Genomic DNA, 12,568 nt, shown 5'->3' on the forward strand with positions numbered 1-12,568 from the left:
CTAGCGGAGACTGAGGTGATGCTCTAGAAGTCCTTGGACGCTCTGGAGATAGAGCAGAAGGCCCAGTCAGAGGTTGATCGGGAAGTGCTCATGCTCCGAGGGTAAGTGCTTGGGGCGGAGGAGTCGAACGCTCGGCTGCTCAAGAAGGTGACCCGGTAGGAGGAAGGACTCTCCATCCTCGAGAACACCCACCTCGGTATGTACCTATTACGCCTTTAGTTGATGCCTTGGTTTTTTCTTTTCTTTGCTTCTGAGCTTGTCGTCCTTTCACCAGAAATGGGCGGAAGAATTGGTTCTCTAGAGCGAGAACTGGAGACAGCCAAGGTGACAATCGGTTGGAGAGCGGAGGCACTGGCCAAGTCCCTTGAAGAGCGATGTGCTCTTGAGGGGGAGCTCTACCAGATCTGCAACGTCACCCAGGTAGCTGTCTCCGAGGTGTTCAGGTCAGCGCTGAGCACCAGTATGCCCCCATCTAGCTGGTGTAGGTTCCGAACGAGGTTCGGGCGCTTATCTCCGACGTGATGTTCTATGGGACATCGGGGGTGCTGACCTCAGTGGTGATGCATCACTTGGACCTGGACTTCATCGCCATCTACAGAGGGTACGCCGATGGCTAGAGCGTGGATGCCATCCATGTGCTCAGGGAGAGCTTGGTGCCATGCGCGTAGATGGTTGCGAAGCAAGTCTCCACATAGTGGGTGATGAAGGCTCACCATGCGAGCATGGCTGAAGGCATGCATCAAGAAGATGTCATCCCGCCTGCGGATGGAGTGGAGACCGGGTCAGGAGCGAGCGTCGTCCTACCTCCGACCAAGCCGAACGTCGTCCAGTCAGAAGGCGAGTAGCCCTTATCCTCGTCGACCGAGCCATCAGTGAAAGCTCTAGTTTAGTTTTGGTTAATTGATGAAACCCTAAGTGCTAACCTAGTTTATCAAAGTGATTATGAGATAGGTAGCACTACTCCAAGTGATGAAGCAATGGCAAAGATCATGACGATGGTAATGGCATGGTGATGATCAAATGCTTGAACTTGAAAAGAAGAAAGAGAAAAACAAAAGGCTCAAGGCAAAGGTATAAATAGTAGGAGCCATTTTGTTTCGGTGATCAAGACACTTAGCGAGTGTGATCACAATTAGGTTAAATAGCCGTACTATTAAGAGGGGTGAAACTCGTATTGAAATACGGTTATCAAAGTGCCACTAGATGTTCTAACTCATTGTATATGCATTTAGGATCTAGTGGAGTGCTAACACCCTTGAAAATGCTTGTGAAAATACGCTAATACATGTGCACAAGGTGATACACTTGGTGGTTGGTATATTTGAGCAAGGGTTAGAAACTTCACCGATGGAGTGTCCGCCCGTAGAGTGCAAACAGTCCGATGGTGCCACCGGCGCCCTATACAGAAAAGACGGGTTCACAGAGTGACCAGACGCTGGTGGCATAGTGACCAGATGCTGGGGTCCTGATTCCGATCAGTAGCAGTAGTGAGCATGCGTCTCAGTCTTGTGACCGGACGCTGGCATGAAGAGTGACCGGACGCTGGCAGGGTGCGTCTGGTCAGTGCTGACGTACGCTGACGTGAGGTGCACAGAGGAAACATTGAGTGACCGGACACTAGGTGGGTTTGGTCGAGCGTGTCCGGTCATGAAATTTTGTGTTTGGAACCTTACTAGAAACGACCAGACGCTGGGGTCCTGCATCCGGTCACTTTCTAACTGACGCGTTTGGTCATCACTTGACCGTTGAGATCGAGCGATCGACATTTGAAGCCAATGACATGTGGCAAGCATCGAGCGACCGGACGCTAGGTTCCTACGTTCGGTCGAACTGACCAGAGCGTCCGGTCACCTCGTGTTGTGCCCAGTGAAGGGGTATAACGGCTCTATTTTGTGGGGATTTCTATTTAAGCCCCATGGCCGGCTCAAGCTCACTCTCTTGGCCATTTTGCATTGATATAGCAACCTTGTGAGCTTAGCCAAAGCCATCTCACTCATCTCCATCATTGTTTCATCATTATTGTGAGATTGGGAGAGAATCCAAGTGCATTGCTTGAGTGATTGCATCTAGAGGCACTTGGTGTTCGTGTTTTGCTGCAGGATTCACTTGTTGCTCTTGGTGGTTGCCACCACCTAGATGGCTTGGTGCAGCGGAGGAGGATTGACACAAGTCGGTGATTATTCATGGCCATCTTTGGTGATTGTGAGGGGATTTGTACCTTCCCCGATGGAGCGTCGAAAGGTAACTCTAGTGGATTGCTCATGTCATTGAGTTACCTCACTTGTGGGTAGGTTCTTGCGGTGTCCAAATTGTGCAACACCTCTTAGCCGCTGAAGCACCAAGTGTTGGTCGACACAGCGGGGACGTAGCGTGTTGGCAAGCACGTGAACCTCGGGAGAAAATTGGTTGTCTCTTGCCATTTGGTATTCTCCCGGTGATTGATTTAATATTCACCTTGTGATTGGTTTACTCCTCTACACGGCGGGATAATCACCCTACTCACTCATTTATATTCTTGCAAACTAGTTATGGCAAGCTCTTTAGTGTAATTAGAATTGAGAGCTTGCTTTGTTATTTTAAGTTCATCTAGTGGAGCTCTTTAGAGTAGCAAGATTGAGTGCTCTTAGTGAGTAGTAACATTGCAAGTTGTGTGCCTAGTAATTATTGCAACTAGAATTGTTGGATAGGTGGCTTGCAACCCTTGTAGAGCTAGAGCAAGTTTAGATTTTGCTATTTGTCATACTAATCAAATTGCTCTAGTTGATTTGTAGATTTTTAAATAGGCTATTCATCCCCCTCTAGCCATATTAGGACTTTTCAGTCAGTCGATGCCGTCGGGCGGCCACAATAGTTTTTAGAGTAGAAACAGTTAGTAAATGTAAAGGATAAGTTCGTGGGGGAGCCCCCATGTGAACATTTTTTTTGTATTCATGAATACATCAGTTTTGTTTTGGGATGGAATCACTTATAAAGGGAAGCATGTCCCATTCGTTCTTTGTATTTATCCTAGCATAGCTTTGTTTTTTATCCTTTCTTTTTCGCACCTACCCGTTTGACCCGTAGGCTGCAACCTTAAGAACCCGAGCATGTCCCGCGAGGCTCAGCTGCTCGTAACCGTAGGTCGTGGTGGGATGTGATCGGTCAGGAGTTTAAAACAAAGTTACGTAGGGTAATTAAAGGAATGGACTACCCTTTTGTTCGGGTAAAAAAGTATTTACTATATGATATAGTAAAAAAGAGAGGTGGTATCGCACCCGCGTGGAGCCCCCGAGTGGCCCCAGCCAAGAGTGCTTGGGCTAGGGTGCTTGTAGGAGCAAACATTGAATGAAAGAAAGCGGTAAGACCAAATTTTTAGGGGAAGAAACGACGTAACTGTTTGATGTTCCAAGTGTTGGTGAGAACATTGCTGTTGTCGTTCTTTAGTCGGTAGGCACCTGGTCAGATCACCTCAGTCACCGTATAGGGTCCTTCTCATGGTGGAGAGAGTTTATGTTTCTCCTTGGTTGATTGGGTTCTTCGGAGTACAAGGTCCCTGACCTCGAGGATCCTCCCTCTAATTTTTCTTTCATGGTATCTGTGAAGAGTTTGTTGGTAGTGAGCGGAGTGGATGATGGTCGTCTCATGAGCCTGCTTGAGCAGGTCAACTGTGTCCTACTGAGCGTCTACGGCTCGGTCAAGATTGAAGGCCTTCACTCTTGGGGCACCATGGTCGAGGTCGGAGGGCAACACTGCTTTAGGTCCATAGGCTAGGAAGAAGGATGTGAACCATGTGGATCAGTTCGGGGTTGTTCTTAGGCTCCAAAGGATCACTGGGACCTCTGCAACCCATCGCCCAACGTACTTATTGAGTCAGTCGAAGATGCATGGCTTGAGTCCTTGGAGGACCATGCCATTGGCCCGCTCGACCTGACTGTTAGTACGTGGATGTCTAACCGAGGCCTAGTCGATCCTGATGCCGTATCCATCACAGAAGTCCTAGAACTTCTTCCCGGTGAAGTTAGTTCCATCGTTAGTGATGATACACCGAAAAGGTAGATGATGTCAAGGAAGAACTTGACCGCCTCTTCTAAACGAATGTTGGTGATGGGCTTCGCCTCTATCCACTTGGTAAATTTGTCCACCGCTACGAGTAGGTGAGTGAAGCTGCCCAGGCCCTTTTTGAGGGGTCCTACCATGTCGAGGCCCTAGACCGTGAATGGCCAGGCGATGGGGATGATTTAGAGCTCCTGTGCTAGAAAAAGAGTTTGCCGAGCGTAGAACTAGCATCCCTCACACCTGTGGACGACCTCCTCTGCCTCTCATAGCATAGTGAGCCAATAAAAACCTTGATGAAAGGCTTTTTCAACCAGCGACCTTGGGGCCATGTGATGTCTGTAGATTGTGACATGGATCTCGAGGAGGAGTTGTTTTCCTTGGTCGGTAGGGATGCACTTCATGAGTATTCCTGATGGACTTCGCTTGTAAAGTTTGTTACCAAATGTGATGAACGTCTTGGCGTGTCGAGCAGTCCATCGTGCCTCAGTCCTTTTGGGTGGAAGAACCTCCTCGAGGAGGTAGGTGAGTAGTGGTGCTCACTAGTCGGCTTGATCGAGTGCTACCACGGTGATGTCGGCGGGCGACGTCATCATGGAGGCACCGAGGTCGGAGCCCCCGAGCACCAGGTTGGCATCGGGGTGTGTCTGGATTGAACCTTCTAGGATGCGGGCAGATGGCTAATGAAGGTCATTAATGAAGACCCCATTTGAAGACAAAACCCGCCTGGCAGCCAATTTTGCGAGAAAATATGTGGCATCGTTGTCTTTTTTGGGGACATGATGTAGTTCGATCCCCTAAAATTTGTCCTCAAGCTTGCGCACCTCCTGGTAGTATGCCACCATGAGGGGGCTTTTATAAGAGGACTCCTTCATGACTTGGTCGATGACCAACTCTGAATCGCCGCGGATGTATAGCGACGTAGTGCCGAGCTCGATGGCAATGCGAAGTCCGTTGATGAGGGCCTTATATTCTGCGGCGTTGTTTGAGGCCAAAAAATGGAGGCCGATCGTGTAGCGAAGCCTGCTCCTGTTCAAAGAGATCAGAATCACTCCAGCCCCCGAGCCGGGCGCCATTACGGACCCATCGAAGTACATCATTCAGTACTCATGGGTGATGTCTAGGGTCAGGAGTTGGACCTCTGTCCATTCGGCGACAAAGTTCGCGAGAGCCTGAGACTTAATAGTGGTGCAAGGGATATACCTGATGTCATGGCTCATCAGCTCAAGTGCCCACTTGGAGATTTGTCCTACGGTGTTGCAGTTGCGGATGATGTCTCCCAGCGGGTATGAAGTGATGACCAAGACTTCGTGGTCGGTGAAGTAGTGTAGGAGCTTCCGGGTCGCCATCAGCATGGCGTATCGAAGTTTCTGCACCTGGGGGTACCGAACCTTGGTGTCGGTGAGTACCTCCCCGATGAAGTATACAGGTCGTTGGACCTTACGGTGGTGTCCCTACTCCTCCCTTTCGATGACTAGAGTGGCGCTCACCATGTGGTTGATTGCCACAACATAGAGAAGGAGGGGTTCTCCCTGTTCAGGGGCGATGAGGATTAGGGCCGATGTCAGTGATGCTTTGAGGCTCTCCAAAGCCTGCTGTGCTTCCTCAGTCCAAACGAACGCGTCCATCTTTTTGAGAAGCTTGTAGAGGGGCATCCCTTGCTCGCCTAGCCGGGAAATGAACTGGCTCATGGCGGCCAAATAGTCGGTGAGCCTTTGTACACCCTTGACATTGCATTTAGGGCCCATGTTGGAGATGGCCATGATTTTTTTGGGGTTGGCCTTGATACCACGTTCAGACATGATGTATCCAAGCAGCTTCACCTTTGGAACCCTAAAAACACATTTTTTGGGATTCAATTTGATGTTGAACCTTTGGATGTTCACAAACGTTGTGGCCAAGTTCGCAACCAGGTCACAAGCTTGAGCCGTTTTGACCACTATGTCATCAACATAGACGGTGATTGTTGGTTTTGGCCACTCGACTTGGTCAGGCTGGTCGAGTGGGTCGATTTGGTCAGTGAAGCATTGCTACATGCACCGTTGATAGGTGGTGCCAATGTTCTTCAAACTGAAAGGAATGGTTACATAGCAGTACAAACCATACGAGGTGATGAACAAAGTTGCGAGCTGGTCGGACTCTTTCATCACGATCTGGTGGTAGTCTGAGTAGGCATCTAGAAAGGAGAGGATTTCACATCTTGAGGTGGAGTTGACTATCTGGTCTATGTGTCGCAAAGGAAAATGGTCCTTCGGACATGCCTTGTTGAGGCCAGTATAATCAACGCACATTCTCTATTTCCTGGTCTTTTTTTAACAAGAACAAGATTGGCAAGCTGGTCAGAGTGGTATACCTCCTTGATGAACCCAGCTGCCAGGAGTTTGGTGACCTCCTCGCCTATGGCCCTATGCCTTTCGTCATCAAAGCAACGCAGGCATTGCTTGGCGGGCTTTGAGCCCGAGACGAGGCGTAATGCGTGCTCGGCGACCTCCCGTGATATGCCTGGCATATCAGAAGGTTTCCATGTGAAGACATCACGATTGGCGCATAGAAAGTCAGCAAGCTGGCATTCCTATCTGGCCGAGAGCTGGGTCCCAATCCGCACCATCTTGGTTGGGTCAGTGGGGTCGAATCCCACCTCCTTAGTTTCCTCGAGTGAATGGAAGGCAGTTGAGGAGGTTAGCTTGTTGCAGTCCAGGACTGCTGGGGTTGATGATTCTTCGAGCTGAGGGAGCTCGGCTGAGTTGATAACGGTAGTGGTGAGCTCGTAATGCTCGTGGTCGCACGTGTAGGTGTGCGAAAAGGTGCTACCCACAGTGATGATGCCGTTCGGTCCCAGCATCTTCAACTTGAGGTAGGTGTAGTTGGGGATTGCCATGAACTTGACGTAGCATGGCCGCCCTAAGATGGCATGGTAGGACCCTAGGAAGTCCACTGCCTCGAAGGTGAGGACCTCTGAGCGGAAGTTGGCTTGGTCGCCAAACGTGATGGGCAGGTCGATCTGCCCGAGCGGGTATGCCTACGTTCCTAGGATCACGCCATGGAAGGGAGAGCTCACTGGGTGGAGCTCCGACCGAGGGATGCGCATGGCGTCGAGGGTGTCGACATAGAGGATGTTGAGGCCGCTGCCTCCGTCCATCAGTACCTTAGTGAGGCGCTTCTTACGGACAATGGGGTCGATGATGAGTGGGTAGCAACTTGGTCTAGCGATGTGGGAAGGATGGTCCCTCTAATCAAAAGTGATCAGAGATTCTGACCATCTAAAGAAGGAGGGGACGGCTGTTTCAGCGATGCATGCCTCCCTATAGCGCACTTTGTGCTGGCGCTTGGAGTATATGGCATTGGATCCCTCGAAGATCATGAGGCATTCCTTGGGATCGGGAAAGCCATCCCCATCCTTGCCCGCTATGCCTCCTTTCTTGGCCGTCTCCTCCTTGCCCATTCCCTCTTTTGGTCCGCTGGCCTATCGCAGAAATCGCTTGAGGAGTTCACAGTCCTTGTAGAGGTGCTTGACGGGATAGGCGTGATTGGTGCATGGGCTCTCCATGAGCTTATCAAAGTGGTTAGGCTAGCCCTATTGGGGCTACTTGCCCGTACGATCAGCCACGGCAACCAAAGCAGAGTTGGCCAATCGACACCAATCCTTTTTGTTCTTTTTGCTCCTTTGTGTGGAGGGGCCCTCATCTTGGTCCTCGCGCTTAGATTCGCCCTTGTCCTAGCCTCCACTAAATACTGCTCCGACCGCCTCCTCGCTGGAGGCGTGGTTCATGGCGATGTTGAGCAGGTCGTGGGTGGTACGGGGCTTTAGACAACCGAGCTTGTGGATCAGGGACTCATAGGTTGTCTCGGAGAGGAACGCGCTGATGATGTCCGCATTAACAACATTAGGAAGGGAGTTGCATTATTTTGAGAACATATAGATGTAACCCCGTAGGGATTTATTGGGCTCCTACTGGCAGCTCTTGAGGTCCAAGGAATTCCCAGGGCGGACATACGTCCCCTGGAAATTCCCGATAAAGATCCTCCTGAGATCCGCCCAGTCACGGATGCTGTCAGGTGGGAGGAATTCGAGCCATGCTCGAACATGCTCCCCCATGTAGATGGGGAGGTATTGAATGATGAAGTGGTCATCATCCACTCCTCTGCCTATTGAACAGTGGCGGTTTCCACCAGTGCCCAGAGGTTTTGGTGGATCGCCTACTCCTGGGGGTCGATAGGCTCTGGAAGGCCATGCAGAAGCATTGCCGCAGCGGCGATGTTCTGGCTAGCCCAAGCAAACTATGAGGGATCGTTCCCCCCGTCCATGATGTTGCGCTGGACCAGGCGGGCTTGACCCTAGGCGCCGCTCATTAGGTTACGCGCACATGACGTAGCATGCTACGTCGAGCGCGCCGACGCAGGTGGTGGCTGGCTCTGCCACCTTTATCGTAGCTCCTCGCCGTGCTTCTACGCACGCGTGAGGGCCTTCACACAAGGGTCTGGAGGGGTGTGAGTCTTTAGAGACTCCGCTACCACCGGCGGTTGTCCTAGAGCGTCCGCCATAGCGCACTCCTAGGATAGAGGGTGGCTAGGTGCCACGACGTCATCGATGCTAGAGCCGTCGCTTTCAACCTCGTCATCCACGAGGTCGTGGAAATAGGCAGGAGCATAGCCCGCCATCCCCACAAATTTAGATGTGAGAGGGGGCGGCGTCAGCATCCTTTGGAGCCCCCACGCATACGCGTCCACGGGGGCACGAGGCCATAGGGGAACCAGTTACACGGTGGTTGCGGTAGGGACAACGGGGTCCCTCCAGAGAACCGACAGAAGATATTAAATAGCGAGTAAAGGACAATATGTACGTTACTCATAGTGGGGTTTGAGTCTAGCGTGGGCTCGAAACGAAGCGTAGGTGTCTTGTCGTTGAGGTCGTCGAGTGGCCTAGAGCCAATAGAGGTTACTCCTCCTCCGATGGGCGTCGGGACAAGTGCCTCCTCGCGAAGGCGAAGCATGCCGATGTGGCCGGTGATGAAGTCCAGGCTTCCAAAGAGGAAGGTCTGGGATGGTTCAAAGATGGGAGGAACCCACATCCCAATAGGTGGGAGTACGGGAAACTCCAGCAAGCCGAAGCGAGTCGTATCACTTGAGTCCGCCATGCCAAAGATGTCGGAAAGGTGGGCCATCCGATGACCAAAAGCGTGAGCGCACGGCGTCCTCTCCACGGATGGCGCCAACTGTTGGTGCGAAAAGTGATCAACAAGTAAATATTTGTCATTTTGCCGCACGTTGTGATCAGATGCGGCCTAGCACTCAATGACACAGAGTTTATACTAGTTCAGGCAACGTGCCTTACGTCCAGTTTGAGTCGGTCGGTGACTTTATTCTTGAGCCCAAGTGCTTGAAGTTTGCTGTAGGGTTACAAACGAGTGGAAGTAAGATGGAAGGTATTAGAGATCCGGTCGGATTCCGGACTAAAGAGCCGAGAGTGACAGGAGCTCCTACGTGCACTAAGTATTGAAACATATGCTCTGTGTAGCTTTAGAGTTCTAGAGTCGTGAAGCTATTCGAGTGCTCAGAATGTCTAAAACTAGTAGAGAGAGTCAGAATGATCCGTCTATCGTCCGTCCTCCTTCTAGGAGGGAGCGCATCCCCTTTTATAGGTTTAAGGGGATGGCCTTATAAGTGAGAGAGGGTGTATGTGTGTGCTACCTAGTCTTGTTGCCTACGCCATCAGGTAAAAGACGGTTTATCGGCGCCCACAATACTATTGATGGCCAGATGCATGTGGCATGCTTCATCGCGTTCTTCTGGTATGGCAAATGTCGGCGTCTACCATACTATAGGACAAATGTCGGCGTCCACAACACTGTTCGTGTTCTGACATGTCTGAAAGGTTGCAAAGCTTCCTTCTGGCATGGCTTGACAGTACTGTCCTGTAGGTGTACAAGGTACGGTCCTCGGTATTGCGGTTGACTTGAGCGCCCTGCCTTACTTGCTTCGCCTGTTTCTTAGGTCATCACCGAGCGGGCGTCTCCGGTCGTTCGTTCCTAATCGGCTCTGACTGCGCCGGTCGGAGAAGAGCTGTAAACAGAGGTTTGGTGTATTCCCGGTCGAAGAAGCGGGTCAAAGTCGGAAGTGAACGTCGCCCCCTCCTTGGCCAGGCTTTCCGATCGGAGACGCGAGTCGAAGTCGGAAGCGAGCGTCGCCCCCTCCTTGGCCAGGCCTTCCGGTCGGAGACTGGATCGCTCTTCCAGCCTGTCGTTTAGGTATCTGGACCGGCCCAGGAGTTGCGCGTCGTTCGCAACGTCGTCTGCTGGTCCGAGCTTTTGCTGGGAAGCGGGCCCATTAAAAACCTCGGGTTTATGAACCCGACAAGCACACTCACGAAAAAAGTTGCACAAGTAAGATAAAGGGTACTACCTTCATTCTAAAAAAGGGACACAATTCTAATTCTGACAAATTATCTAAATGTTAACTGAGTTTATAGAAAAAAATACCAATAATGCGAAAAATATGGATATTTATGATATCAAATGTTTTGTATTACAAAAATGAGCATATTCTACTATGAATATAATGATATTAAAGATACTGATGTGTTTTATAATTTTGATCAAAATTTAAATAGTTTTACTTAGTTCTGTCTTATAGTTTGAGACGGACGGAACTGTTTGGTGGTTGCCTTTTAGGTTTTTTTATTAATTGTTGTAGCATGCAAAAGCGCGGCACATTGGAATGAATTGAGCAACCATTAGTTGAGGTTGAGGACCGTCTTTTTCTTTTCTTCGCGTAAACAGCACGGGTCAACCGCACAGACCTGTCTACATCCTACTACTCCTACTATCGTAGTATCAATGGCCGCTGCTCTAATCTAATTTTGGCTGGCTAATCAGGTGCGCATAATGCAGGGAATCTTTTCCCCCAATTATATGCCCTGCCATGTTGTTGACCCCATCGGCGTCACCCGTGGACCAAAAGAGTTTAATACGGTTAATTTCATCCCAACGAGTCCGCAAGGCATCCTGGCCAACACGCAATCGCTACGGGTACACACGCGCAGTACCCCTTCCACTAGGAGTAGCATTTTAAACTTGCAGGCCGCAGTGTGTTTATTCACCTTGCGTTTGGCAGGGTTTAGAATTCTTGTAGAAATGTTTCGAATCTAGGTTTTTTCACGAAACATTTTAGAAGATGAATCATAATCACTTTGTGAAATCATTAGCCCGGTAAACTAGATTCTGATTCATAAACAAATCAAATAAATTGAAATATACTTCAAAAAGATCCAAACTTTTATCGGACACAGAACAACTTAAATACAACGTATTTTAACTTGTCCCACTTAAAAATATGAGGTGAGAAGGAAGAATCAAAATAACAAGAAACCACATTTTCACCGTTTCTCTTCCATAGTATAAAAGTACGATATATTTCGCTCATGAATCGCTACACCCTTTCTGCGTTTACCACCGATTCTCACTGTGTCTGGTTAGAAGCGAGAGTGGAACGACTGCCAAACACATCCTTAGTCTCTCGACTTTTTATTGTCATACAACATCTTAGGACATGTGTTTATCTTAGGGTATTGTCGTAAAACATCATAGGACATGCTTGGCACAGCGTGGCTCTGTCTATACGCGAAAACAGCTCTAGCTCTATGTTTGCGGACCGTTAGTGTGGCTCCGTTCTGGCCCCGTTCGCGTGCCCTTAAACCTGGCTTGATCCGCTTCTTTTTTTATCCGGAACAGTATTTTCCTCTCATAAATTCATCCAAATTCTTTCAGATTCCTCTAAAATTCTTCCAAGCGGACGGGCCCTCTAAACACAGCACTGCTGCTCCTAAACATAGACATTGAACACATGTGGGAGATGAGAGATGGGCATTCAACAGTCATGGCTGGACCATCCGTCTCTACCTCTCCCAACTGCTCAAGCATTTAATAGCGCTCTTTGTAAGGTTGCTGCTGCTGCCTTGCCTGCTGCACTGACGGGGATGGGCGCAGTACAAAATTGTAAGGGGCTGTACCAGTGCCGCCTAGTACTCCCTTGTTTGCATCTTTTTGTTCTTTTGAGGAGGAAGCAAAAACATGCATGTGGTACGCCTGCGCACAGCCCGCCCCCGTACAGAATCATCACCGCTAGGTCCAGGTACGGCACAATTAAATTTTCTCCAAAGAAGCCGCTGAGTGAGCCCAAGCTTTGGATGCGTTGCAAAATCAAAATTTCTCCTTTATGTATTTATCCATTATCCATCCACTGGACAGGGTTCGTTTTGGTTATTATACAGAACTTTTCATGAAATCATCATGCACTTTTCAGCATCATGTGTTGTAACTCGTGAGATTCACATGATTTTATGGCTTGCTCTATAGTACACTGATATTTCTCTTTTGGATTCAATTCAATAGTAGGTGCAGAACACCCCACCTAAACATCTGTACATACATTGTAAGGAAAAAGGATTGCATACCTAATAGATGTTTAAATAATGTCTAAATAGTACATCCGTGATAGTTTGTGAATTTGTATCTTGGCAATTAAAACGAGGTGAACTTAA

The sequence above is a fragment of the Miscanthus floridulus genome, chromosome 8, assembly GCF_019320115.1.
Source record: "Miscanthus floridulus cultivar M001 chromosome 8, ASM1932011v1, whole genome shotgun sequence".
In the NCBI taxonomy this organism is placed as follows: domain Eukaryota; kingdom Viridiplantae; phylum Streptophyta; class Magnoliopsida; order Poales; family Poaceae; genus Miscanthus; species Miscanthus floridulus.